The sequence below is a fragment of the Meles meles genome, chromosome 4 (assembly GCF_922984935.1).
Source record: "Meles meles chromosome 4, mMelMel3.1 paternal haplotype, whole genome shotgun sequence".
Classification (NCBI taxonomy): Eukaryota; Metazoa; Chordata; class Mammalia; order Carnivora; family Mustelidae; genus Meles; species Meles meles.
In genome coordinates, this window is record NC_060069.1 from 126,251,621 (window position 1) to 126,276,465 (window position 24,845).

At 34.8% G+C, this 24,845-nt stretch overlaps 1 protein-coding gene and 1 pseudogene across 3 annotated transcripts in view; one reads left to right on the forward strand and one right to left on the reverse strand.

Annotated features, from left to right (window-relative positions):
* Positions 1–24,845, reverse strand: part of CADM2 (cell adhesion molecule 2) — a 1,108,651-nt gene that overhangs the window by 1,029,321 nt on the left and 54,485 nt on the right. The window lies entirely within an intron of this gene.
* LOC123940002 lies at positions 22,978–23,606 on the forward strand (annotated as a pseudogene).

A 24,845-nucleotide genomic window follows, 5' to 3' on the forward strand; every position in this document is an offset into this window, starting at 1 on the left:
AACCAAACTGCTTTGCAGATTACATTTTTAATCTCACATTCCCAAACTCTTTGGAGATTAATTCCATTTACCACTGAATAGATCTGCCCCTGTATTAATCATGATTTTGGCTGGTTGTTACTAATAGGAAACATCCTTTTCCTCACCCCTATTGAACACTCAAGACCCCAAATCTATTCATCTTAAATCATAGGCACAGGAGCCTTTGTAGAACTAGGTGAAAGGGGAGAAGTTTTGTTGCTCAAGAAGCTAAAGTATGGCAAATTAATGGATGGAATGGTACATGTCTTTATTCAGGTCACAGAGATTTTGAGGGAAACACTGATGAACTACTATGTGTTCTTTCTTGTTGTAAGTCTCAAGCACAAAGAGATTTACAGGTCAAGGGACATCGTATTTTTAAAGTGGGGAAGAAATTAATCTTCCTGTTTATGACTAGAACCAGAGGTCTCTTCTGGTGTTCAAAGAATTAGAAATTTGGGAGCATGCACATAAAGCTCCATTGTATCGATTAAGTTTTACATCTCCAATAACAGCAGAGGTATGATTTCTTCAACTGGATTTGGGCATCCTCATAAGGATAAGTGTAAACAACCAGGAAAAGAAGATGGTGATGGAGGTTTTAAAGAAACTACATGGTGCCTGATGTTGACAGGCATGTTTTACAAGCATCTATGGACATGAATTTCCCTTAAATTACTTACTCAAATCACTAGGAGAACAGTTTAGAAGGGGATTGGAACTGCTACCGTTCTTATGCAGCTATCAAGTGAGGAGTCATTTGGGCTAGACAATACCATTCTGCTGCAGTGAACATAGAAAGAGACACTTTCATATGCCATTTATTTTAAAATAATAGAAAAAGAAACTAACTAGCCCTTTGAAATTATACAAATGATAGAGATGCAGCAGAAATGAGTGTGATCAAAACGGGTTTAGTCATATTTTTCAGAACTTCTTTTTTTTCTTTTCATATAATTTATTTATTTGAGAGAGAAAAAAACACATGGGGGGGAGGGGCAAGGGAGAAGGACAAGCAGACTTCCCGTTGAGTGGAAAGCCTGAAGAGGAGCTCTATCCCAGGTCCCCAAGATGATGACCTGAGCTCAAGTCAGATGCTTAACCAACTGAGCCATCCAAGCCCCCCATATTGCAGAACTTCTAAAAGGGAATGGAAAAAAGCAGAGTGGAGAAAATATCAAACTGTCAAAGACAACCCAAAGTTCATAAACAAAATCAGAAATTAATTTAGTGTTCATTAAACAAGCATTGTCACTACCTTATTTAAATTGGAGTCCCAATCTAAAATATAACAAAATAAGTTAAAAAAAAATTGAAAGCAACAATTCACAGTTTCAAGCTTGAAGATTGTTTTCATGTCTGAGGCAAATAATAGCAGGTTGAAGCAGTTGATCTCAAAAAGAAAGCACAAAATTAATGGGCACTCACTCTCCCTGTCGCCATTTGTTTTCCTGATTTGTTAGCAACACACCTCTGAGTATGCATTTATGAGAGTGGGTGTGGAAGAATGGAGAGTTGCTGGAGAAATTATTATTGGCCCTTGATGAAGAAGAGTGACTGATAGGGTAATTTAGGGTAATTACATTCTGAAGGAACATACACCAATATTTAAAGCTCATTTCCTTTCAGTATTATGCATGTGTGAAACAAATCTTTATTCTCCTTCAAGTGTTCCTTTATAGTTTGGTACCTATTACAGCAAATAGCAGAAAATAAGCAAAGTGACAACTGTCACTTACTTTAAGACATTTTTTTTTCTTTAAATTCTGACATTTCCCATCATTTCTACAATTAGCCTGTGGACCTGGCTGAAAAGTCACTGCCTGTCTGCCACGACACAATGAAAGTATGAAATAGTAACACCATTTTCTTCCTGCCAAAGATGACAAACCTCCCAAAGGGATAATTTCTCTCTGGGGATAAAGCCACCTAAGGCTCTGAATCGGATCTGTTTTAAAAGTCTTCTGAGCCTGAATGTCAATTATGCATAAAATAGTGCAGGAACTACTATAGATGACTAAATCTCCACTCCTTAACATGAGAAACAAGAGCCTTGATACCTGGAACACAAAACAGGACATGTGAAGCACGTACAAATGGTGGAAAAGGACTAAGAATTTAAGAGCCTAAAAGATACAAGAGTAGGATATTATAAATGCATTCTTCTATTCTCTTCTCTTTCCTCTTCTGACTCCCACTTTTGTCTCTTACTCTTACTCTCTCTCTTTCTGTCTCTCTCTCTTCCTCACCCCCTGCCCCACACAAACACACATCGACGAGCTCAATGGAGAACAAACTGCTCACTGTGTGAATAAAAAAATAATCTGAATATAGATTTATGACTAAAATTACACTCTCATAAAAATTTAGAGATTAAAGAGCATGCAAAAAGATGAAATATAAGGCAGATTTAAGTTGCTAAGCAACTTGCCGTTCACATGAAATCAGATATAGCAATTTGCTTTGGCAAGAGTACATGATAAGTTTAAAGAAACAAAACCAGTTATTAGTTTGAGCTACTAAGTAATTAAAGGAAGAAGAATTAAAAGATTGAACTGAATTAAGTCAGTGTTTAACATATAAGAATACAACCAATTTGTCTCAGAGGCCTGAGGGTCCAAACTGATATTTAATTACAAGACAAAAGATGACTGTCAAATTGACAAAGGCAAAAATAGATTAAAACATGATACTATATTTAAATCTGATCTTGTACAATGAGTTTTGACTTCATGCCAACTCCTGTAGTATCGCTTCTTACATCATGTAATAAGATGTTCATGTAATAAAATCTGCCTGCATATAGACTCCAATTATATGTATTCTTTCTGCTGGGTCTAAAATATGCCACCTAAGCAGAGATTAAAGTACTGAATATTGTGAGCATTTATCACTTTGTTTCTGAGAGAATAAAAATACACATTATTATTAAACTTTGGGACCATGCTTGTATTGTTGCCATCAGCTACTATAATCAGAATGCAAAGTAGCAGAATATCTATTCCAAGGATGGGTAATCTGCTCCTTTATAAACACCAGAGTGAAAAAGGATTAAGCCTATTGTTTGTTTGTTTGAGATGGCTTAATTCTCCTCTAGCAACTAGCCCCTTGGCTTTTCTTCACTCAAGAGAATATTTGGAAAAGGAAAACAAGAATTGCTATCTATAAGTGTTGCTCACTTTCAGACACTAATCTGTCTAATGAGTCTCTATCATTTTAGTTCCAGGTAACAGCGGCAATGGAACAAGGATAGACTTGTTGATTGAAATGAACGAACAAGCAAACAAATTAAAGAAGGCAAGGAACAAATAAGTGATTTAAAGAATGTTCTAAATAAAGAACATTTAATTCTTTGATCAGCTTAAGAGCCTGAAATCTGCATGGGTTCAAATACTTTATGCATTTAATAATTTCAGTCTTTCATATCTTGATGCAAAGTTTAGAAAAAGCACAGGACCAAAATGTAATTTTAATTGTTAAGAGGTCACATTTCCTTTGTGTTTTTCAAAATCCTTGTATGAAATGTTCTTTTGTTTTCAGGCTCATTATTTGTCTCCTGAATATTCAGTACTTGTGTGCTCATATTTCTTATTATGTGAAAACTCATGGAATTTTATCCTCATTGAACTGAGAATCTTTGAATCTCATTCATTTATTCTGGCTGAAGGCTTAGTCTTATTGAAATCAATCAAAGGATTGGAATTTTTGCTTTTTATTAAGTCAAGCCAAGACGATGGCTGGGTGATGCCAATTTACCACTATTGTTTTTTTGTGGTTCACTATATTAGGACTACATAGTTAAGACAGGGAGCAGCAAGAGACAGGACCACACTGGGCTTCTGGATGTTGAAAGTTGAGAAGACATTGATTTCTTCTTCAGTATTTAACTTATCTATAAACTAGCAACATTAAAGAAGGAACAAACTTTCTTACTGACCTCTTCATTCTATATGCACCTTCGTATTTTTCTTTCAAGAAAAGCAGCATTAAAAGGACTCAAAGAGAAAAACAAAGGTTAAGGGGAAGACAGTCACTTCTAGAGGGAAGGAGGATGACTCTCTCATATGCAGAGACTTGTGTTTCAAATTGTTAAGTAGCAAAGTCTCTAGGCAAGGGTCTCTCCCAAGGCATAGATAAGATAATAAGATAAAGGAACAGACATCAAGAAAAGACCTTCTTAGTAAGGGAGAAGAGTCTACCACACAGTCGGGCTGGATTATACCCTTTTAAAGAGACAGGGATGGAGACTCCCACCCTCCATGCCACTATAGAGGCAGAAGTCATTTGCAGATGTCATCTGAAAGGGGTAACAAAAGACTGTTGCACCTCCTGCAGTACCTGAATAGAAATAAAAAACGCTGTCTATCCAAAGCAACTAAGAACAGAAATAGAAAAGGCAAGGGTGACATTCAGTTGGTGATCTCTAATCCAGCCCTTTGAGCTTGTATTTTCCAGAGTGAACTTTGGGCAACTCCACACAGAAACAGGGAGTGTCCTTGCAGACTGTACACATTGTCATTCTCCTGGCCAGTCTGCATGCCCACTGTGCAAAGTGGAAAATACGGGTAAGAGAACCAGGGGCGGGTAAATACAAGAATAAACCTAACTGAGACCTTCATATGTATCACCTTAACTACAGCAAACACTACAATGATGGTAAAGTGAGCAGTGTGTTACCACCAGTCCCATACAGTGGCTTCATGAGAAACAATTAAAAAAAAAAACAAACCCTCCACCATATAAGTGTCGTTTTCTCACTTCACGTACTCCTACGCTGAAGGAATCTTTTCAAATATTGTTGTAAGAGAGGTACCTGAACTAGGTGAGAGGATCTAATGAATTTTAGTAATTATCTTCATATCCCAATTGAGTAGAGAAGTTAATTATAACCATTATACTTGCCAATAGTCCAGGATCCTTAGTTAATTTCTTTTCCTCCTTACCCCTGAATCAATTACTTCTAATTATTTAAAATTTATTTTATTTTCAAACATCCTCCCTAACAATTATTTTTTTCACATGTACCTCCAGTTTAAATTCCAATCTTATTCTCCAGGTTGCTTTAAGACGCTGAACTCTAGGAAACAAACTGAGGGTTGCTGGAGGGGAGAAGGGTTGAGGATGGGTGATGGGCATTAAGGAGGCACTTGATATGATGAGCACTGGGTGTTATATGCAACTGATGAATCACTAAATTCTACCTCTGACACTAATAATACACTGTATGTTAATGGAATTGAATTTAAATTAAAAATTAAAAAAAAGAAATGCTCTGCATTATGCTGGAATTATCGACAGTTCTTCAAACCACAGAGAGATATACACTGAATAAAAATAAAAGTAGGGAGAGAGCAAGAACAATATAGGATAAACAGAACTTAGCATTCTTACGTATCTATTATCTAAAGGCATATTTCTTTTCCTTTTTTTTTTTTTTTTGTATGATTTGTAAACTAGGGATAGTGATACCTGGCTCCTGAAGTTAATGTAATGAATAATACATATCATAGGAAGAATGATTAGCACTATGTCTTGCACATAGTAGGTAGACAAAAACAGCAGTTATTTTTATTCATTCTGTTACTTCAGACTGCTTAAAATGATGAATATTTGTTTTCCTGAAAAATACCTTAAAGAAAAACATTGGAAAGTTCTGGAAGAGTTACTATTTGAAAAATAGGGTGGATAAGTATATTGACCAGAAACATTAGGAAACCAATATTACTATCTTATGAATGGACATATACAAATGAAGATATGCATATATCCAATAAAAGAAAATACAGAAGTGGGTTTTATAACTGCCCTCTCGTATTCTGGGTGTGGTTAATCTACAGGTGCTTTTGATTCCTAACCACTTGGACCATTTCTTCTTTTGATACTTACCATTTTCTTTTCCCTACAATCAAGCCACACATATTCACAAATGTTTAATTGGTCTCAAAACACTTCCATAAAACCTCAAACTGCCATTCTTTTCCTTACTTTTGTGTCTCGCTCCTTTCTCCATTATACATGTTCCCTTTTTAAGATGATTTCTTCCTTATCATTTTATTTGCTGTGATAATTCTATTACCTAGCCCCATAACCCCATCATGAAACAAAGAGAATATGATCAAAATACAAGAAAGAGCAGAGAGATTTATGTTAACATTTTTGAAGAGTGAGTAGAGAAAGGAGATAATGCTTTTTTTGGATATATTTCAACAAACATAACAACTTTATTCAGAATGTTGAAAATTCTCTACGTTGGCATTTACTTATACTGTCTCCAAGAATTTGAAAGTAAACAGTATAAACACAAAGGAGCTACCTAAAAATAAACTTTAAATTCCCTTCCCATTCAATGAGCACCTTGGGAGTAAAATCCAATCAGGAAAGTGTGAAATGTAATGTGTGGTTAGGGAATAGAACCACCTTTTAATTACTGTTGACGGCTAGAGAGTATAGTCTTCACAACTAGTTAATTTCACTTTTTTTTTTTTTGATGAAAACAATGTGACTTTAACACCTCAAAAAACAAAAATGATAGCACATAAGAATAGAGACTTATCTTTCAATTTGGCTTAAATAAAAACAAAAGTAAAGCATATCAGCTATGTTTCTTTATCTGTAAATTTAAATAAAAAAAGCAGCACTTTTTCTTATCCTTTCCAAATGCAAAACACTGATAACTATGAAAAAAAAAGATATATAGAACAAACGTACACTGAAAATCTCTCAACATAAGAGAAAAAGCTAAGACAGGGTTTATTAAGAAAAAGAAATGTTCTTTTCTTAAAATTGTCATGACAAGGTTAATGTGGAATCGTCCCTTAATCGGGCAGTGAGGAAGGGCATTGAAGTCACAGCACACATACTTAGGCCATTTCATTGTCTCTGTCAAGGTACCTCATGCAGGAATGCAGGAATGCCCATATACATGTGAACAATGAAGTCATTTGAAAAAACTATTCCTAAAAGTCAAAAGATGCTATTCCACATGACCAATTTGACAAAACCTACCTGAGCACAATTCTCAGTACAAAAATGCAGACTCATTTCTCAGCTGATTAAAAGAAAGGGCAGCTAAGTATTCATTTAAATGCATAAATGATTGATGGATAACATTAAAGAGAAAGTCACACAGTAGACAAAATGTGTATATTTAAATTCAAAACTGTTATGCTGCACTAGATCATTTCTTTCACATTTTTCCATAAAAACAACACTACAATTTTAGTATATTCTGCATGTGTCTTTAGTGGTAAATTTGTCTCTTTTGATTCTGAGTGTCCCTATATAACTTTCCCTGTCTATGTGCTTTTGCAAAGCAGCATTGGAGAAAGAAAGGCTGCTTTTCCAAAAAGGCAGTATGGTACTTTGCCCATGAATTGCTTTGAATTGTCTTTGATGCTAATGTTATTTTTGTGACCTTGTTTCCAGGTCATCCTTTCCATTTATGTAACTCAAGATAAAATATAGTAATTTGGACTATTGAACCTTCTAGAAAGTGATTTTCATTTCAAGTAGAACACTTATTTATTTCCCATACAGGTTACCCATGAAAAACTATATTTGGCATATAGATGACACCAGTATAGAGGTTATCAGTAGGGAACTCAGTACTGGTAAAGGACAGAGGGCACAAATTTGTGAAACACATAATTTTTGGGTCTTTAACATGGACCAAGGAACAACAGGTACAAAACATACAAAGACAAATGAGATATAGTCCTTGGATAATGGTATTTGCAGGATCACAAAATGGAAAAACTTCCTATGCTGGAGATATGTGAATATTTTATGGGAAAGTGGGTAATGAAGATGGATTTCAGCAGCTTGAAAAGAAAAGGAAAATCAGCCTGGGCTTGAGGAACACGTGCAATTTTCCAGACAGCCTCCCCCAAAAGAACCTTATGTTCTGAAATCAATGAATTGTTCAGAAGAGCTAAGAAGATAATGAAAATCAAGGTATGGTGAATACCTTTTATTTGTCCATCTAGATTAAGCTTCCATCCTTCTCTGACCTACTCTATGCTCTGCAAGACTGACATACAATTCAATCAGTTCCTTTGTCGTCTAACTGCCTGATGGATTAAGTCAATGGAAAACACTCATAAGAAACCAAAGAAGGAAGAAAAATTAAGATTTTGATTTCAGGGCATTTATTGCCCTAGCTCCATATCTGTGAATAGGACAGTGGTTGTGTTCATCAAACAAACATCATGCCGATCTTAGGCAGCCCTTTATCTACCTCCTGATCCAGGAAATATATCCTCTTCTAACATTTTCAGCCTTTGGATGGTCAAGTACCTCACTGTTATTAATCCCTGGAACTTCATTGTCCCTTATACTTTCTCTACCCCCTGCCTACACCTCTGTAAATAGCCCCTTTGTAAAATTCTACTAAAACTAATTTTAGTATCCCATCTGCTTTTTTGCTGCAACTCAGACTGATATGCAAGATGAAAAAAGATTTGGGTTTTTAGGGTGGGAGTGTCTTAGGGAGTGGCAAAACAAGTTTTAGGAAACAGTAGTTAACTGACAAACAGATTAGGGAAGAGCCAGGTGAACAAGTGATAAAAATCTGGTTAGGAAGAAAAGACATGGGCTATATATAAGTGGCATTCTCTTCTTCTGAGAGAGAAAGGAAGGAAAGACACAGATATATATGGAGGGTGGAGTTGGGACTCACAGGAAGTCAAAGAAGATCATGTTTGAAAGGTTTGATGGTTCTGTTAAGTAGACAAGTGGACAGCATGGTAATTTCTTACACATTTAGGGAGCAGACAATAAGCTCAGAAGTTAAGGAGAATAATGATTTTGTTTAGCAGTGGGAAAGGGAGTCAATTAGAGACAGTGATACAGATTAATAATCAGCTGAGGTTGTAAATAATCCATAGATTAAAAATGCTGGTTTGTATGGACTTGTCTTTTTCTCTAGCAGTGTCTTACAAGTGATGTTAAGATCCATCTACTGGGGCTGGGTAAGGGATGAGAACAAGAGAGCAAAGAAATGGAAACCCTGGTGAAAGAGCAGTAGAATTGTTTCACTATGTGGTTCTGGTAACATAAAAAAATAAATGCAAGTTGAATGACTAGGACTGGAGGGAGCAGTTAATGGTCTCAGAGTGTTAAGAGGTGAAACAAGGGGAGCAGAGATACTAAGGTAGAGACAAGTAGTCAGTGAGTGGATCTTGAAGCTTAAGATGCTAAAAAGTAGTTCTGGGAATGATAATGTCCTGGGACCATAAACGTGGGGTAACTTAGGTGGACTGGAGCACAAGAAGTTAAGAACAAATAAATCTGTGAAAGTTAAGAATTTGACATCTGGGGGCGCCTGGGTGGCTCAGTGGGTTAAGCCTCTGCCTTCGGCTTGGATCATGATCTCAGGGTCTTGGGATCGAGCCCCGCATCAGGCTCTCCGTTCAGCGGGGAGCCTGCTTCCCCCACACCCCACACCCCACCTACTTGTAATCTCTGTCAAATAAATAAATAAAATCTTTGAAAAAAAGAGAGAGAGAGAGACCCGAAAGCAGGGTCTTCAGAGACTTTGAAATAACAGGAATTTGTATGTAAAGGCACTGATTGGTATTATAAGACAAGGTCGATTATATGAATTTTCTGATCCTTGGTTTTCTTAGTAGTAAAATGAACATAATGATTCCTACATCACATGATTTATGGAAACAAGATTAGAATAAACTAATAAAAATATTTTCTACAAGCTTGACACTTGTTAAGAATTCGTTAGTCATTATTGATTCTCTCCACATTTTGAGAAAGGTGGTTTAGGGAGAAAGTCACAGTCACACAAGCTTGGTTCAATGTAAAGAACAAAGCTAATGATGTTCTACTGCACTGAATTTAAATCTTGCCTTTATCATTTGTTGTTTGTGTAGCTTTGATAAAATGTTTACACCCTCTAAGGATAAGTTTCCTCATCTGTAAAGTGAGAACAATATCCAACTCAAATAATCCTACAGAGGATTAAATGGGAAATCTATGTAAAGAACTAATACAGTGCCTCTCATATATGAGGAATTCAAGAAGGATTTTTTTTTCCATTTGTCTCCTTTAAAACTGTGTATTATTTTTCAAAGTGCAATAGCAACATACTTTGAAAGGAAAAAAAAGCATTCTGTATGCTCATATGCAACTAGGACTTTTTTTTTTTTTTTTTTTTAATGAAACAATAGGGGCACCTGGGTGGCTCAGTTAGTTAAATGTCTGCCTTTGGCTCAGGTCATGATCCGAGAGTGTTGGGATCGAGTCCCACATTGGGCTCTCTGCTCCAGGTAAGAGCCTGAGCTGCTTCTCCCTCTGCCATTCCCCCATCTGTGCTCTCTCTCTCTCTCCCCATCTCTCTGTCAAATAAATAAATAAAATGTTTTAAAAAATGAAACTATAGAGAACTAATTTTATGATAGAGATTTATGTGAAAGTTAAGACTTGGTTGGGGCAAATATGTCAGCTGACCTGGATTCAGCACTTCTTTGCCACTAATATGCTGTGCAACCATAGACAAAATCGCTAACCTCACTGTTCTGATGTCTATAATATAACTAATTCAAAAGTTTGATTTGAGGATATTTTACTAAAATTCTTTATACAGTGTCTGGCTTAGGATACATTATCTGAAAATATTAAACTTTATTATTCTGACAATATTCCAATTTTCAAATCAAAATAAATGCCTTTGTAAAAAACACCTTCACTCATTTTTAAATTTAGAAATATAAAAATAAAATATGCTATGAAATATAAAAGAGCATAAATCAAATACAAAGCATGATTATGAAGTATTATATTCTTATGAGAAGCATGTTTTAATAGCATAATAAAAACTACTTCAATGGAACTTCTCAATTGTCCCACCCACATAACTAAAGAGATTTTTAAAAGGAGCTAAGAATAGGTCCTAAAATCATCTCGTGACTAAATACAAAGAACACTAAGCAGAAAAAGATGTACTAAGAGAAAGATATTCTGCAAAAACCTGATGTCTAAATTTCATTAGTCTCTCATTGCCACAATTAGATTAAGGCAGTATGTAAAATAGTTTCTTACAAGCAGTTTATTACAGGGTGTCCATGCTAGCATGTTGAAAATAAAATCAAGTATCTCCATTTTCAACAAAGCAGATTAATGCAGAACATGTAGTTATATTCTTATCATAATTTCAACCCAATACAAAAACAAGGCTTTCGCAAAAGTGTTGCCTGCTCTGACAGTAAGGAACTTGTTGCTCAATTCCCCCAAGGCAACTTCTCTAATCAATTAAGAATGTTTTCAAGAACTGTTGCAGTTTTTGGTACATTTCTTTTTGGGGTACACATAGAAGATATGCTTCACTGATGCATTTTGTTTTCAATTTCTCTTAAAATTCAATTTAATGTAATAAATCATGAAGATTGGCAGTACATACACAAAGGAAAATTAACATAATTTGGAGAAAATACAAAACTACAAGGAGGATTAATCTCAGTGTTTCATAAACTATCAAATTAAATAATAAATTAAATAATTGGAAATGCTTTATTTAGCCTTATTAGAAATATTTCTGAATCAGATTGAAAACTAGACAATTATTTCCATTTAAATATAATTGCAAAATATTTTAATTTTTAAAAAATAAAACAATCATCATTTTACATCTTATTTTAGCAACTGGCTTCACAATGCCTTATTAAGTAACTAATTTGTCCATATAAATGAAACAACATGTGATCTCTAATTTATAACTATAGTTGTTTATAATGAGGGACACTGTATTTATATGTTGAACATCAGTGCAAAATGACAAAAACATTTTGGAAATCAAAACAAAATTCCCAAAGGAATCTTAATCTGTGCTATGAAATTTTACTCTTGAAAATAATATGTTCTTTTGAAAGATAATATTTACTCTTACTACTTCTCCAAATCTGAGATTCACACAAACTGAGTTAGATCTGCCATATATTTAGTGTTTTGTTATTTACTGGCCTGACCACAAAGTCCTTGAACACTAACTTTGAATAATGTGTTGGCAAGGTGAGAAGAAGGTAGACAAGATTGGAAGCCACAAAACCTTTATACCTTGGAGTAAGTCACTACGTTTTTATGGACCTAATTCTTCTCATCCATTAAAGAAGAAATTAGATCAATGATCCAAAAACTTTCTACCATCTCTGGAATTGTAGAAGTATTGTGTTTTATGAAAATAATATAGTGAAAACACAACTTTAATATGAGTCCCATCTTATCATTTGCGCAAACTTAGAAGAAATAACCTACAATGCTTATTCCATAGATATGTTTTGAGAACCGGGGGAACTAGCATGTATAATTATACATGATAATAACGTGATTAAACTCAAATGCACCACTACATTCACTTTGATATTATTAACTGCATTGCTCAATGTTTGTGAATATTCATTGACAAGTAGGAGAGGACACATGAATGGTCAATGACTAGAGAAAAATCTAGAAGCCCAAGTTGTCAGATTAGAGTAATAAATCTTATTAAATCAGCTATATTTTGTTGAAAAATGGACAAAATTTCCTAAAGTTTAGTTGAAAAGAGAATAAATGACCCTAGAGAGTGAAGAATATGACATCTTTGAATTTGAACTAATCCATTTTTTTCTTTTTTTAACATTTTATTTATTTGTTTGTTTATTTATTTATTTATGAGAGAGAATCCCAAGTAGGACTTATGCCCCCACAGAGCTCAACACAGGGCTTGATCTCACAACCCTGAGATCATGACCTGAGCCAAAATCAAGAGCCATACATTTAACTAACTGAGCCATTCAGGCACTCTTGGATGAATCTATTCTTAAAGTGTATGTTCAAACTTTCCATCATTTTGACATTTGAATAAGCAAGTTTTTTGATTATTTGTACATTCACATGACCTCAGTTAACCTGCCAAGAACTTTAAGAACACAGTCAGAAGTTATATTCCAAATAACGTAACCAAAAATAATTTTAACTGACACAATGAAAACATAAGAGAACCTTGTTTCGCTTGGACAAAATTATCTCTTGGTTTTACAGATCACTGAATTTTTGCGCTCTCAAAAAAAAAAGATGAACTCAATAAGGAATATTAAGTGATGTATTTCTTTCAGTCTCAACCGACAAAGAGTAAGTTCATTTTAATTAGTTATAGACAAACCTGGCTAAATATATTGTTTTAAGGCTTAAAGATACTTATCTAGATTTATATTTAATGACACAACAAACAAAAAGAAAACTTCAACCAAAACATATTCATGCCTTAACTGAATCATTGGATTTCTTATTTCCTTGAATATTTATATGTTTTTTGAATAAGCCTATTATTACATATCACATATTAACCAATATATCCTTTCAGAATCACATAAATATCTATGTACATGGGAATTCAGAAATTCCTTCATTTACTTCATTGTTTAAATTTTTAGGGTTTTTTTTAAGATTTTATTTATTTATTTGACAGACAGAGATTACAAGTAGTCAGAGAGGCAGGCAGAGAGAGAGAGAAGAGGAAGAAGGCTACCTGCTGAGCAGAGAGCCTGACGTGGGCCTCGATCCCAGGACCCTGGGATCATGACCTGAGCTGAAGGCAGAGGCCCTAACCCACTGAGCCACCCAGGCGCCCCAATTTTTAGTGTTTTTAAAACAATGGACTAGTTTATGTATTTCCATTCATAACTCTCTGTGTCAGTAAACAGTTAAAAAAGAAAAAAAACTACACTACTGTAACAGTGTCCCTCATTATAACCAACTATAGACTTATCAACATCTCACAAATGGTTTTATAAATTGGTTTATATATTTTGTTATGTGGATTAGGGTATAATATCAATTTAGTTTTGATCAGATGGTAAAGTGGAATATTTGCATATAAGCCAGTCACCCTATGCACCATCAGAAGTTGTAAGAACTTACTAACAGTCATTGCAGAGGAGATAAAGGATAATGGTTTAGGGGGCAGGCTCTAGAACTAGACAGGCCTAGATTTTGAATGCTGACTCCTAGACTAGCTATGTTATTTTGAACAACTGAGCTTAAATTTTCCAAGATTCTCTTTTCCAAGTCTGTAAAATTGTTAGAGTAATATGACTCACTACAAAGAATCTACCTGAAGATGAATTGAAAGAAGGAATAGGACAATGTGCTCCCAGTGTTGTCATGAAATGATGGTTACTGTTATTTTTCCTTTGATGACATATAATTTGTAAGATATTTATAGCTCTCATATCAGAAGACAAAAATGTGTTTACTCATTGTATCAATGGAACACTTCAGTTCTGTACTTTTGAAACACTAAAGTTTGAAAGGTGCTGTAGTTAGTGAAAATGAATCTATTTTTGGTACCTTCATATTTAACCCCCCCAAAATAAGACAAATTAATTTATTTCCCATTTGAAAATCATATGAGGAAACTAATGAAAATATCACTATGTGTGTATTATCTAATGAGAGGAGAAAATTCCAAATTCTCATTGATTAATTTGAATAATAAATTATCTATTCTGGACCATGAAGATATTTTTAAGCACATAGAAAAATAAATACAATGAAATAGAAGTCAACTATTTCAAGCATCTAATTTTAAAATATAGAAAACTAAAGAAAAAAGTAATGATAAAAATCAATAATAAAAAAATCAATAATCAAAAGAGCAAGGAATACTATTCACATGTGTATTTTATTTAGGAGGGACTGCCACTTATTCTATGTTAAAATATTAATCTATGCCACTTCTAGTGTTTGAGGCTGTAACAGTTATTATTCTAAATAGTAACAGATGCTTTATATTCTTTGTTTGAATGAAATGATGGTTTGAATTTTTAAAAATTCCATTTTAAGTAGAGAGATAGAGGCTGGGATCTTTTCCTTCTGGACTCATGAAACAAGAAATCCAATCTATACAACTAGTAATAAACCTACTGGGAAAACTGATAGGGCAGTGAAAAAAAAAACACAGCATAATATTGGTGCAATCTATACAACCCTGTTTCAGGAAGAGAAGAAAGAGAAAAACTTCCTGAGAAATTTCAAATAAAAAGCATGTTTGATAAAATAGCAGACACATTAAAAGGAAAAAATACCCCGCAACCCAATCCTACTGAGGTAATAAGCACAAATGGTATGGAGGGTTTCCTACCTGCAGCAGGATTAAATAAATAAATAAATAAATATGTAAATAACAAATAAGAAAACCACAAGAGCAACAACACTAAGTTAAATCTTCAGTATGACTCTGTTTCTAGAATCTGATCTGAGTCCATTTTAAAATCAAACAATTCTGGGATTCTCTTCCAAAATAATGGTACTTAGTTCAAAAGTCTTTTTTAGTAGAAACACTAGCTTTGTGTTATGAATTATTGTGAAAGCATTTAGGCAATTGAATGGGCTTTGCTGTTTCATATAGACTAACACACTAATCTTATAAATAGGTAATTTAAAGCATAACTGCTAGTATGATTTCTATAATAGATATTTGAAGAAATGTAGGATTCAAATAAGTTCCACACAATATAATAACATAAGGGAGTCTAAAATAACACTTCAGGATTCTTAATGGTGCAGTGTATTTAGGACTAAGATAAAACTAAATGAAGTCAATTATTTTGTTAGTGTATTCATTTTTTCAACAGGTATTTATTGTGTCTCTATTACATGATGTAGACATAGATGAATATACATCAGCAGATAAGACATGACATCTGCCTTAACAGAATTCAAAGAACAGTGAGATAAAAGCACATTAGAATTTCAGTGTTGTGTGGCAAGAGTTTTTTTTTTTTAAAGATTTTATTTCTTTATTTGACAGAGAGAGAGAGCACAAGTAGACAGAGAGACAGACAGAGAGAGAGGGGAAGCAGGCTCCCCGCTGAACAGAGAGCCCGATGCGGGACTTGATCCCAGAACCCTGAGATCATGACCCAAGCTGAAGGCAGAGGCCTAACCCACTGAGCCACCCAGGCGCCCCTGGCAACAGTTCTAATAGTGGTACACACAACATGCAATGACAGAAAAGAGAGAACGAGTGATTTGGAAAGAATTTCAGGTCAAGAATTTAGTAAAGATGATGTGTAAAAGCAATTTATTGGTAGAGTTTGAGAACTAAATAACAAAATTCTTCTCTGAAGTAGTAGAATCTCTACCTTTGCTCTTGAATAAAGACTGCTGGGTAAATAAGAAAGACCCAAAGAGGACCACTCCCCATGCTGCTCTACAAAGCAGGACTATACTACTGTCACCATAGGCCCTGAAGTTACAAGCATAAAGTATACCCGCGTTGTAAATATAAACATGAATAATCAGGGTAAAATATGTGTTAAAGGCCAAAGATGCTTAGAACATTTGCACTTGGGAATTTAGGGAAGATGATTGCTCTCAAGGGAATTCCATTGAACAAATATAGAAGACAACGTTATCCTGGCATTATTCCTGAGGCTGTCATGTCGGGCTGCCCTCTCCCCCTGATTTTTATCCAATAACTTCTATAAACCCATGGTGCTTAAGCCATTCTGTTCTTATATCATTTTGTTCCCTCTGTTAGCAGTTTAGCGACATCGACAGAAATACACAGGATTTTTACTGGAATAGTATGCATATTAGAATGCATTAGTCATTGCACGGGAAGACATGGTGGAAGAGATGGGGGTGTTACGCCCCTGTGGAGACAACATAATTCCACCAGCAATTCCCAAACTGAGTTCTGTGAGATCATAATAGGTGCTTCACGAACATGACATAAAGAAGTGCTAGCAATATTTTCCTCTGTAGTGTATTTTAAATACGAGAAGGGATAAAATTTTTTTTCATATTTCTAAAGCTAGGCTTAATCCATAATGTTTATCCTTTTCAGAAATAGTTCCATTCTTGATAAATTCCAAGATGTGGCCTGCAATATCACCCAATGCACTAACTTGTTACTTTTGATCATTGATGTATCTGAAGCATTTACCAATGAACTGGCAATCCATGTTGAAAAATGAAAAGTAAAATCCAATGCTTTTCAAAGTATAATAGAAACGGAAAAAGAACAAAATTTGGACTATATCACTGTGAAGATGATCTAAGCAGCTTTGTTTCTAAAGAAATAAAAAAAAAATCTATACAAGATGAATTCTTGAATGATCTGAGAAGTACCCAAAATGTACAGTTCTAATTTTCCCATCTGCCACAAAATCACTATAGAAATAGAATTTTATATTATGCTGCAATGACAATAAAATGCATTTGAACATATATACACACACATACATTATATTTGCATACACACACACGTACATACACATGATGCTCTACTTGATTTGTCAACCTCATGCTTAATATTAGTTTAATATGTGATAGAGGCATTTTAAGTGATTTTAAGCTATTATAAGCAAAAGGCCAAATGAAAGATATTTCTCATTATTTTCATTAATTTGTATTTTTATTATTAATCAGATTTTTTATATTTCTATTTCATTCATTTGTAAAGCATAAATCATTAATAAAATGAAATTGTTTATTACATATATGAATGTATGCATAATACCATTTTACTTCAAATTTGATTGATGTATTCATTATACCTCATGACTCATTGCTGATGTTTGGATACCTATCTTAATTTTTAAATTGTTCCATAATTACTGTTTGGAAACTCTGATCTAAGCAGCCAAAGAATTTCTTTTCTAATTTTATAGCAAATGTCAGTAAAACATATCTAAACTTTATTAAAGAGCTATACTGGATGACATCTACTCTTTTCAATAGGAACTCAAAATATCTCTTATTAAAACCACCAGGCAACACAAGTAGGATCTGATTGCCATAACAATCTTGATATTTTAAGCATCAATTATTTAGTTTAGTGTTAGTCCTAAACATATCAGTTTTTATATTATATATTAATTTATATTAAACCCGCCTCCAATCTATTATTAACAGAAGAAAAAAAATGAACTAGCTTAGAAAATAAATTGTATTTCAGACCTCAATGGTTAATCAACTATGGAACTATGGTATCTCTATTTGGGAAATGATTACATCTGTACACAATTTAAACAGTATTGGTAGGAGTTTATATCATTTCAAATATACATAATATATGTGTGTGTATGTGTGTGTTTGTATTATCTGCTAAGACCAATGACTTGAAGGAAAAGAAAGAAACTTGGCACTTACAGGTCTTTTAGAATCTTACTAGAATGAAGTTTAGACTGGTACGTTAACCCTTCTGAGCCTCAAGCTCCATACTGTAAAGGAGTATTTTGTTTACTTTACAGGTCTCATCTCTTAGCAATAACAGACTTTGCTTGGCACATTGTTGGCCTTCAGTTAGTGAAGTTGATTAGAACAGTGGCTTCTGTTCTACTTATTCCCTGGGTTAGAGGGGAATAATATCCTGGAGTTCTTATTGCCATTCTTGTTTCTCCACTATAAAATTTAAGTTTATATTAGTAAGGCATATTATTGAAGCTTCTGGCACTGATTGTTGACGGTGCTAGAACAGCCAACTGTCCTGGTTTGCTCAGGACTGAGGGCATTCCCAGGATGCAGAGCTTTCAGTGCTAACACTGGGAAACTCTTGGGCAAACTAGAAGAGTTGGTCCCTCTATATTGACCATCTAAGTTTCATATTCCTTGTCCTTAACCATATTTTAGCCAGAAACTACCCTTCCTAGTGCCTTTGTAGCTTCATTGGTCCATGTGTCTAGTTCTAGCCAATGGAATGATGTGTGCATTTCTGATCCAGGCACTTAAGTATCCAACGCACCTTCCAAATGGTCTTTCCTTTTTATCACTGGCAGGTAACAACAGACACAGTGATCTTAAAGCCAAAAGATCACTGATCCATAAAACAGGGACAGGCTAGGATCCTGAATTACTGTGTGGAGCAGGGTTTTACGAACCTCATCAAACTCTGAAGCAAGCACGGAACTTCATTGTGTTAAATCATTGAGATTTGGGAGTTGTTTGTTTTATCAGTGAGTTAACCCTTATTAGAAGATGTAACTTATGGTTATTAAATAATATTGGAAGTGAATGTTATTTGCCACTTGTTCTTGCCATAAGAGATGGTGCACACAGGAGATATGTAAGGGCCATTCTTCATTAATAATACACTGTTCTAAGTTAGGTCACCCTAGAAACTTCAAATTATCCATGAGTTTATTTACTGTTCTCAATAGGCTTAATGGGCAGGTAGTATCATTTCCTCCATTTTAGACGATTAAAATAAGACTTAGCGCTGTCACTTATTTTCCTCTCATTACACAAAGTTAAATACCACACCTAAGAATAAACTCCACTTCTCATACCAAACTTCATGCTCTTCTACAAGCTGTTTCCTTTCCTTATTCTATAATGGCATATATATATATATATATATATATATATATATATATACATACACACACATGCACAAATATATTTATATCTGTATATAAATAAACACACACACACACAATGCAAAGCAATGACTACAGTGAGAACATGTACATATTCATTTCTTTCATTATTTCTTTACAAAGTGCTTTCAGATAATTAGATATAATGTCTTTCTTTTTTAATTTGTCCACCTTCAAAAATTCTCTGTAACATCACAAGTTGCTAATTGCCTGCTCCTTCAAATGCTTTAAATTTTAGGTATATCATTTAAAAAAAATATTTCCTTGAATGCTCTATCTCAGTATTTGGTGGATCTCATTTGTTGTCCCATCCTCATCATAAGTCATTGAACTTACCTCCTCACACTATATTGCCTTTCCACTCAAGTGTCTTACCTATTTATATTACTACTTACCCTAATTTTTTTGAAGATTTTCTTATTTATTTGACACACATAGAGAGAGATCACAAGTAGGTGGAGAGGCAGGCAGAGAGAGAGGGGGAAGCAGGCTCCCTGCTGAGCAGAGAGCCCGATGTGGGGCTCAATCTCAGGACCCTGAGATCATGACCTGAGCTGAAGGCAGAGGCTTAACCCACTGAGCCACTGAGGTGCCCCGGTACTTACCCTAATTTTACCTCTGTTCAAAACTGTAGTCTTTGGCTCTAGTTCCAAGTTTTTCTTGAAATACAGATTGACAGGTGTTTACTTGCATTTAAAATGTGCAAATATATCAAATTCTGCATCTGTTGGACTAAAATTCAACTTCATAATTATATATTATAAGCCAGGTTCTCTCCTTAGTTCCCTCTTTTCCAATTGTCCCAATTGTTTAGTCATATTTGGAAAAAATATATGTATATATTTACTTTTCTTTACATATTAAAAAATACATTTATTCATGTAATTAGTGTCTCCATATATTTCTCACTTCAGCTTCCTTCTTCCCAGAAGTTAGACCCTCATTGTAATATGCTTATAGCATAGGAAAAAATCTGGTCTACTGACAGTTACTTTATATCCTTCTGGACTTCTTTTTTTGCCTAATGAATTTTCACCCATCTTTTCCCATTATAATCCATTCAGGTATTTGCTCCTAGATTAATCTAAGCACATCTCTGCTCCTGCCTTTCTTATTTGAAATTTATCTCTGTTCCTCCCAAATTAAGAATTAGCTTCTCAAACTAGTGTTTAAAATCATTCCCAATACTCTCAGAGATGCCTTTGTTTTGTGTGTGTTGTGTGTGTGTGTGTGTGTGTGTGTGTGTGTGTGTGTGTGTGTGTATGTATGTATATAAGATTTTTATTTATTTGAGAGAAAGCAAGCACCCGTGGGGGGAGGGGAAGAGAGAGAGGGAGAAGCAGACTCTCTGCTGAGCAGGGAGCCCAATGCCAGGCTCATCCCAGGACCCTGAGACCATGACCTGAGCCAAAGGCAGATGCTTAACCAACTGAACCACCAGGACACCCCTCAGAGATGCGTTTGTAATCATATCATATCTACTTGGTAAGTTTCAATCAAGCAAGATAATTGTGCATTCCCCAAATATGCTCTAGACCTTCCCACTCCTGGGTCTACACTCTCCACCTGGGAAATTCCATTTTAGTTCATTCCTTTGGAAACCTTAATCATCCTGTAAGACCTAGCTCAAAGCAGTTTGAATGTATAATTTTTTCCTCTCATTGCCAAAGGCCATTTGAAAAGCTTCTTCCTTGAACTCACAAAGCACTTGCTTTGCACTTACTTCCTTTATGATGTATGTTACTTCAACCAAATAATAGAATCTTCTCATGCATTTGTTTTTCCCCTAAGAAGTTAAAAGTTTCTTGTGGACAGGCATTATAATGATCATCTTTGTATTCCTCAAGTGCTTAGTATAATATCTTACTCTCAAAAAAAAGTTCATTTATACAGAAGAGCATTCAAGGTAAGGTACTGTTTTAGAAATAATTGAAATGCCAAAGTGTCTAAATATATATGCTTGAGAGTATATATGGGGCTGATTGGAATGCAGTTAAAACTTGCATGGAGTTAGATAATCATGAAGCAGATTCATTCTGAGGAAGTATCATATGATGGTTAGTAAGTTTTCAGCTAGCGAAAAAATAAGGAAATAAAATTTTAGTAAATTATAACTTGTCAACTTAGTTTTCAACAGTGCCATGGATTTCCAATGCATAGTTCAACCATAGAAACTAAATGCCAAATATATTTTCTGGTTGAAGTAAGACAATATAAAGCTACATAAAATTACATCTCTCTCTCTGTCTCTCTGTCTCTCTCTATCTATACACACACACATATATAGGTATGTATATATAGTATAATATAAAAATGTAATGTGGTGATAAAAGACTTTCAAAAATAAAGGAAGTATAAATTATCAAACTATTAAACTTTCTCTGTGAAAAATCACAAAAGCTGATTTTGTGTTTCTAAGAGGTAAACATAAAAAGAAACCGAACATGCTAAGCAGGCCCTAAAATGCTTCCAAGTGATTCCCACTGTCTACTATTCACATCTTCATGTAGACATCCAGACTGTACCAGAGTTGTTCTTTGTGACTAGTAGCACATAGCTGAGGTGAAAGTGTGTCATTTCCTATATTAACTTATAAAGACAATGGCTCCCATCTCACACATACCCATTCATTCTTCCTCTCTTAGCTCTGGGAGAAGTGAGCTGCTACATTTGTAGGCAGTCCTGAGCAAAGTCTTCATGATTAGGAATTGAAGCTTCCAGACAAACACCAGTGAGGATCTTAGGCCTGTGACCAACTGAAGCCTCTCGTCAACCATATGAATAAGCTTGGAAGCGCCACTTGGAAGCACCACTCTAGTCATCTCGAGATGACTAGAGCATCTGCAATCGTGTGAGTCCCTGAGCCAAAACCAGTCAGCAAACCTGCACCCAGACCACTGACCCTCAGGAAATGTGTAAGAAAGTCAGTATTTTGGGATACCTTACTGTGCAGCAACAAGTAACTACACAGAATACCTAGATAATAGAAACTCTGCCATTAAGCCTATTTATAATGAAAGTAATAATATATATTTTAAAAAACATTTAGTTGACTACTAATTTTATTTACTACCTTAATGAAATAGCCTCAAAATAAACATTTACATGATAAAAACATAGCCTTTACTTAATAAAAGCAATTACAACCCCTTACTTCTAAAGATCTGACTTCTTGGCTCTCGTAAAATCATAACAACTGTGGATTATGTTTCTTTTCCTTTAAAATAAAATGTTCTGGGGATGCCTGGATGGCTCAGTCAGTTGGGCATCAGTATTCAGCTCAGGTCACGAACCTGGGGTCCTGGACCCTGCCCCTCCTTGGGCTCTCAGCTCAGTGAGGAGTCTGCTTCTCCCTCCCTATGCCACTCTCCCTGCTTGTGTTCTATCTCTTGCTCACTCTGTCTCTCAAATAAACAGAATCTTAAAAATATATAAATAATTTTAAAAAATAATAAAATGTTTTGAGGCTGTGTCTGGCTCCTGCTCTCAGTCTGCACAGTACACTGAGCTCCATAGAGACTGTGCCTGGCAAGTGCGAGCAGGACGTACACTGGGCGACTCTGTGCCTCACTGAGGAAAATAATTAAACTTGGGCAATGGAAATGCTAAGAAGCCAAGTGGCAAAATGTCACCATATGCACTGTTTGTACAAACTTGCTGAGAGGAGCACAAGAAGCACCCAGATGCTTCAGTGAACCTCTCTGAGTGTTCTAAGGAATGCTCCGAGGGGTGGAAGACCATGTCTGCTGAAGAGAAAGGAAAACTTGAAGACATGACAAAGGCAGACAAGGCCCGTTCTAGAAGAGAAATGAAAACCTATATTCCTCCTGAAGGAGTACAAGAAAGAAGTTCAAGGATCCCACTGCACCCAGGAGGCCGCTTTCGGTTTTTTTCTTGTTTTCTTCCAAGTATCACCCCCAAATCCAAGGGGAACATCCCCGCCTATCCATTGGCAATGTTGCAAAAAAACCAGAAAGACATGCAGTACCACGTGCCGATGACAAGCAGCCGCACGAAATGAAGGCTGCGAGGCCGAAAATAGGATATTGCTGCAGGCCGAGTTAAAGGAAAGCCTGATGTGGCATAGAAGGCAGTCGTCAAGGCTGAAAAAAAAAAAAAAAAAAAAAAGCAGAAAAAGGAAGGAAGAGGAGGAAGACAAGGATGATGAAGAGGATGAAGAAGGAAGATAAAGAAGATGAAAATGATGAATAGGTTGGTTCTAGGGCAGTTTTGTTCTCTTGTCTATAAAACATTTAACCCCACTGCGCACAACTCACTCTTTTTAAAGAAAAGAAACATAAGCTGTGTAAGATTTGTTTTAAGCCATATAGTGTCTTTTCTGTATAGTTAACACAATTTGGAATGTGTCTTTAGAGAGCCTTGACCTGGGGTGCTTTCAGTCACCACTAAGCTTGCCTGGGACAGTGTGGGGTGGTACACTGGCATGGAAACTTAAAGCAAGTTCTTGTTGGTGCACAGCACAAATTAGTTGTATGTGGGGGTGGCAGTTTTTCCATCTTCACTTGTCTCTTATGCGGCTTACACAAAATCATTGTTGTTCTGTTACCTGAATACCAGTCTATAAAAAAAAATTGCAGCTGTTTTGTTAACATTTTGAATGCTTCTAAGTAAATACATTTTTTCTATTAATAAAAATAAAATAAAATAAAATAAAATTTTAAAAGGTTTAGGTTTTATTTACTCTAGTGTTTCTCAAAATAAACATTCTGGGTAAGTTTCAATGTCTAGGTGAAGATCAGAAATACAGAATTTTCAACAGTTCTTTGGGCATAACAGGAGTGAGCCACAGGTCATACAAAAAAGATAAAATAGATTCTTCTTCCCAGATTCCTTTCTTGTGTTTTCTTGAACTCTGTTTTTAGATTTGCTACAGGCCAATGACAGACCATAGGTTTTTCTTCTCCATGATTCTATGAATCTAACTGTTATGCTTTTCTTCCCAGTGCTGTTATAGGAATCCTCTCACAGTGGATCAGATCATAGAATTTTAAAAAGTCATTTATTAATAAATTTTATATAAATTAACATTATGATATATCCATTACTATGCCAAGGATTTATCTTAAAAAAATTTAGAAAATTAAAAAGCACTTTTAATATAATTTCAATCTTCAAAATTTTATATTTTGCTAGTAAAATACCAATGGAAAACAGAACAAATGTATATTATATATCAGAGAAATGAATCGTGGTACAATTCTTTGTCCTGCAGCAATGCAGATAATTAGCTCCATCAATCTAAATGATGCTGTAATACTGGGATTTTATTAATAAAGTCAATATCAGATGATTTACAATTTATATTATATAAAAATAAATTTTAACTGAATTCATTATAAGATATTTCATTTTTATAACTATGGAATATCTTCTCTAGAAGAAAGACAAGATTTTTATATTATTTTTATACTTTATGTAGTACATATGAAA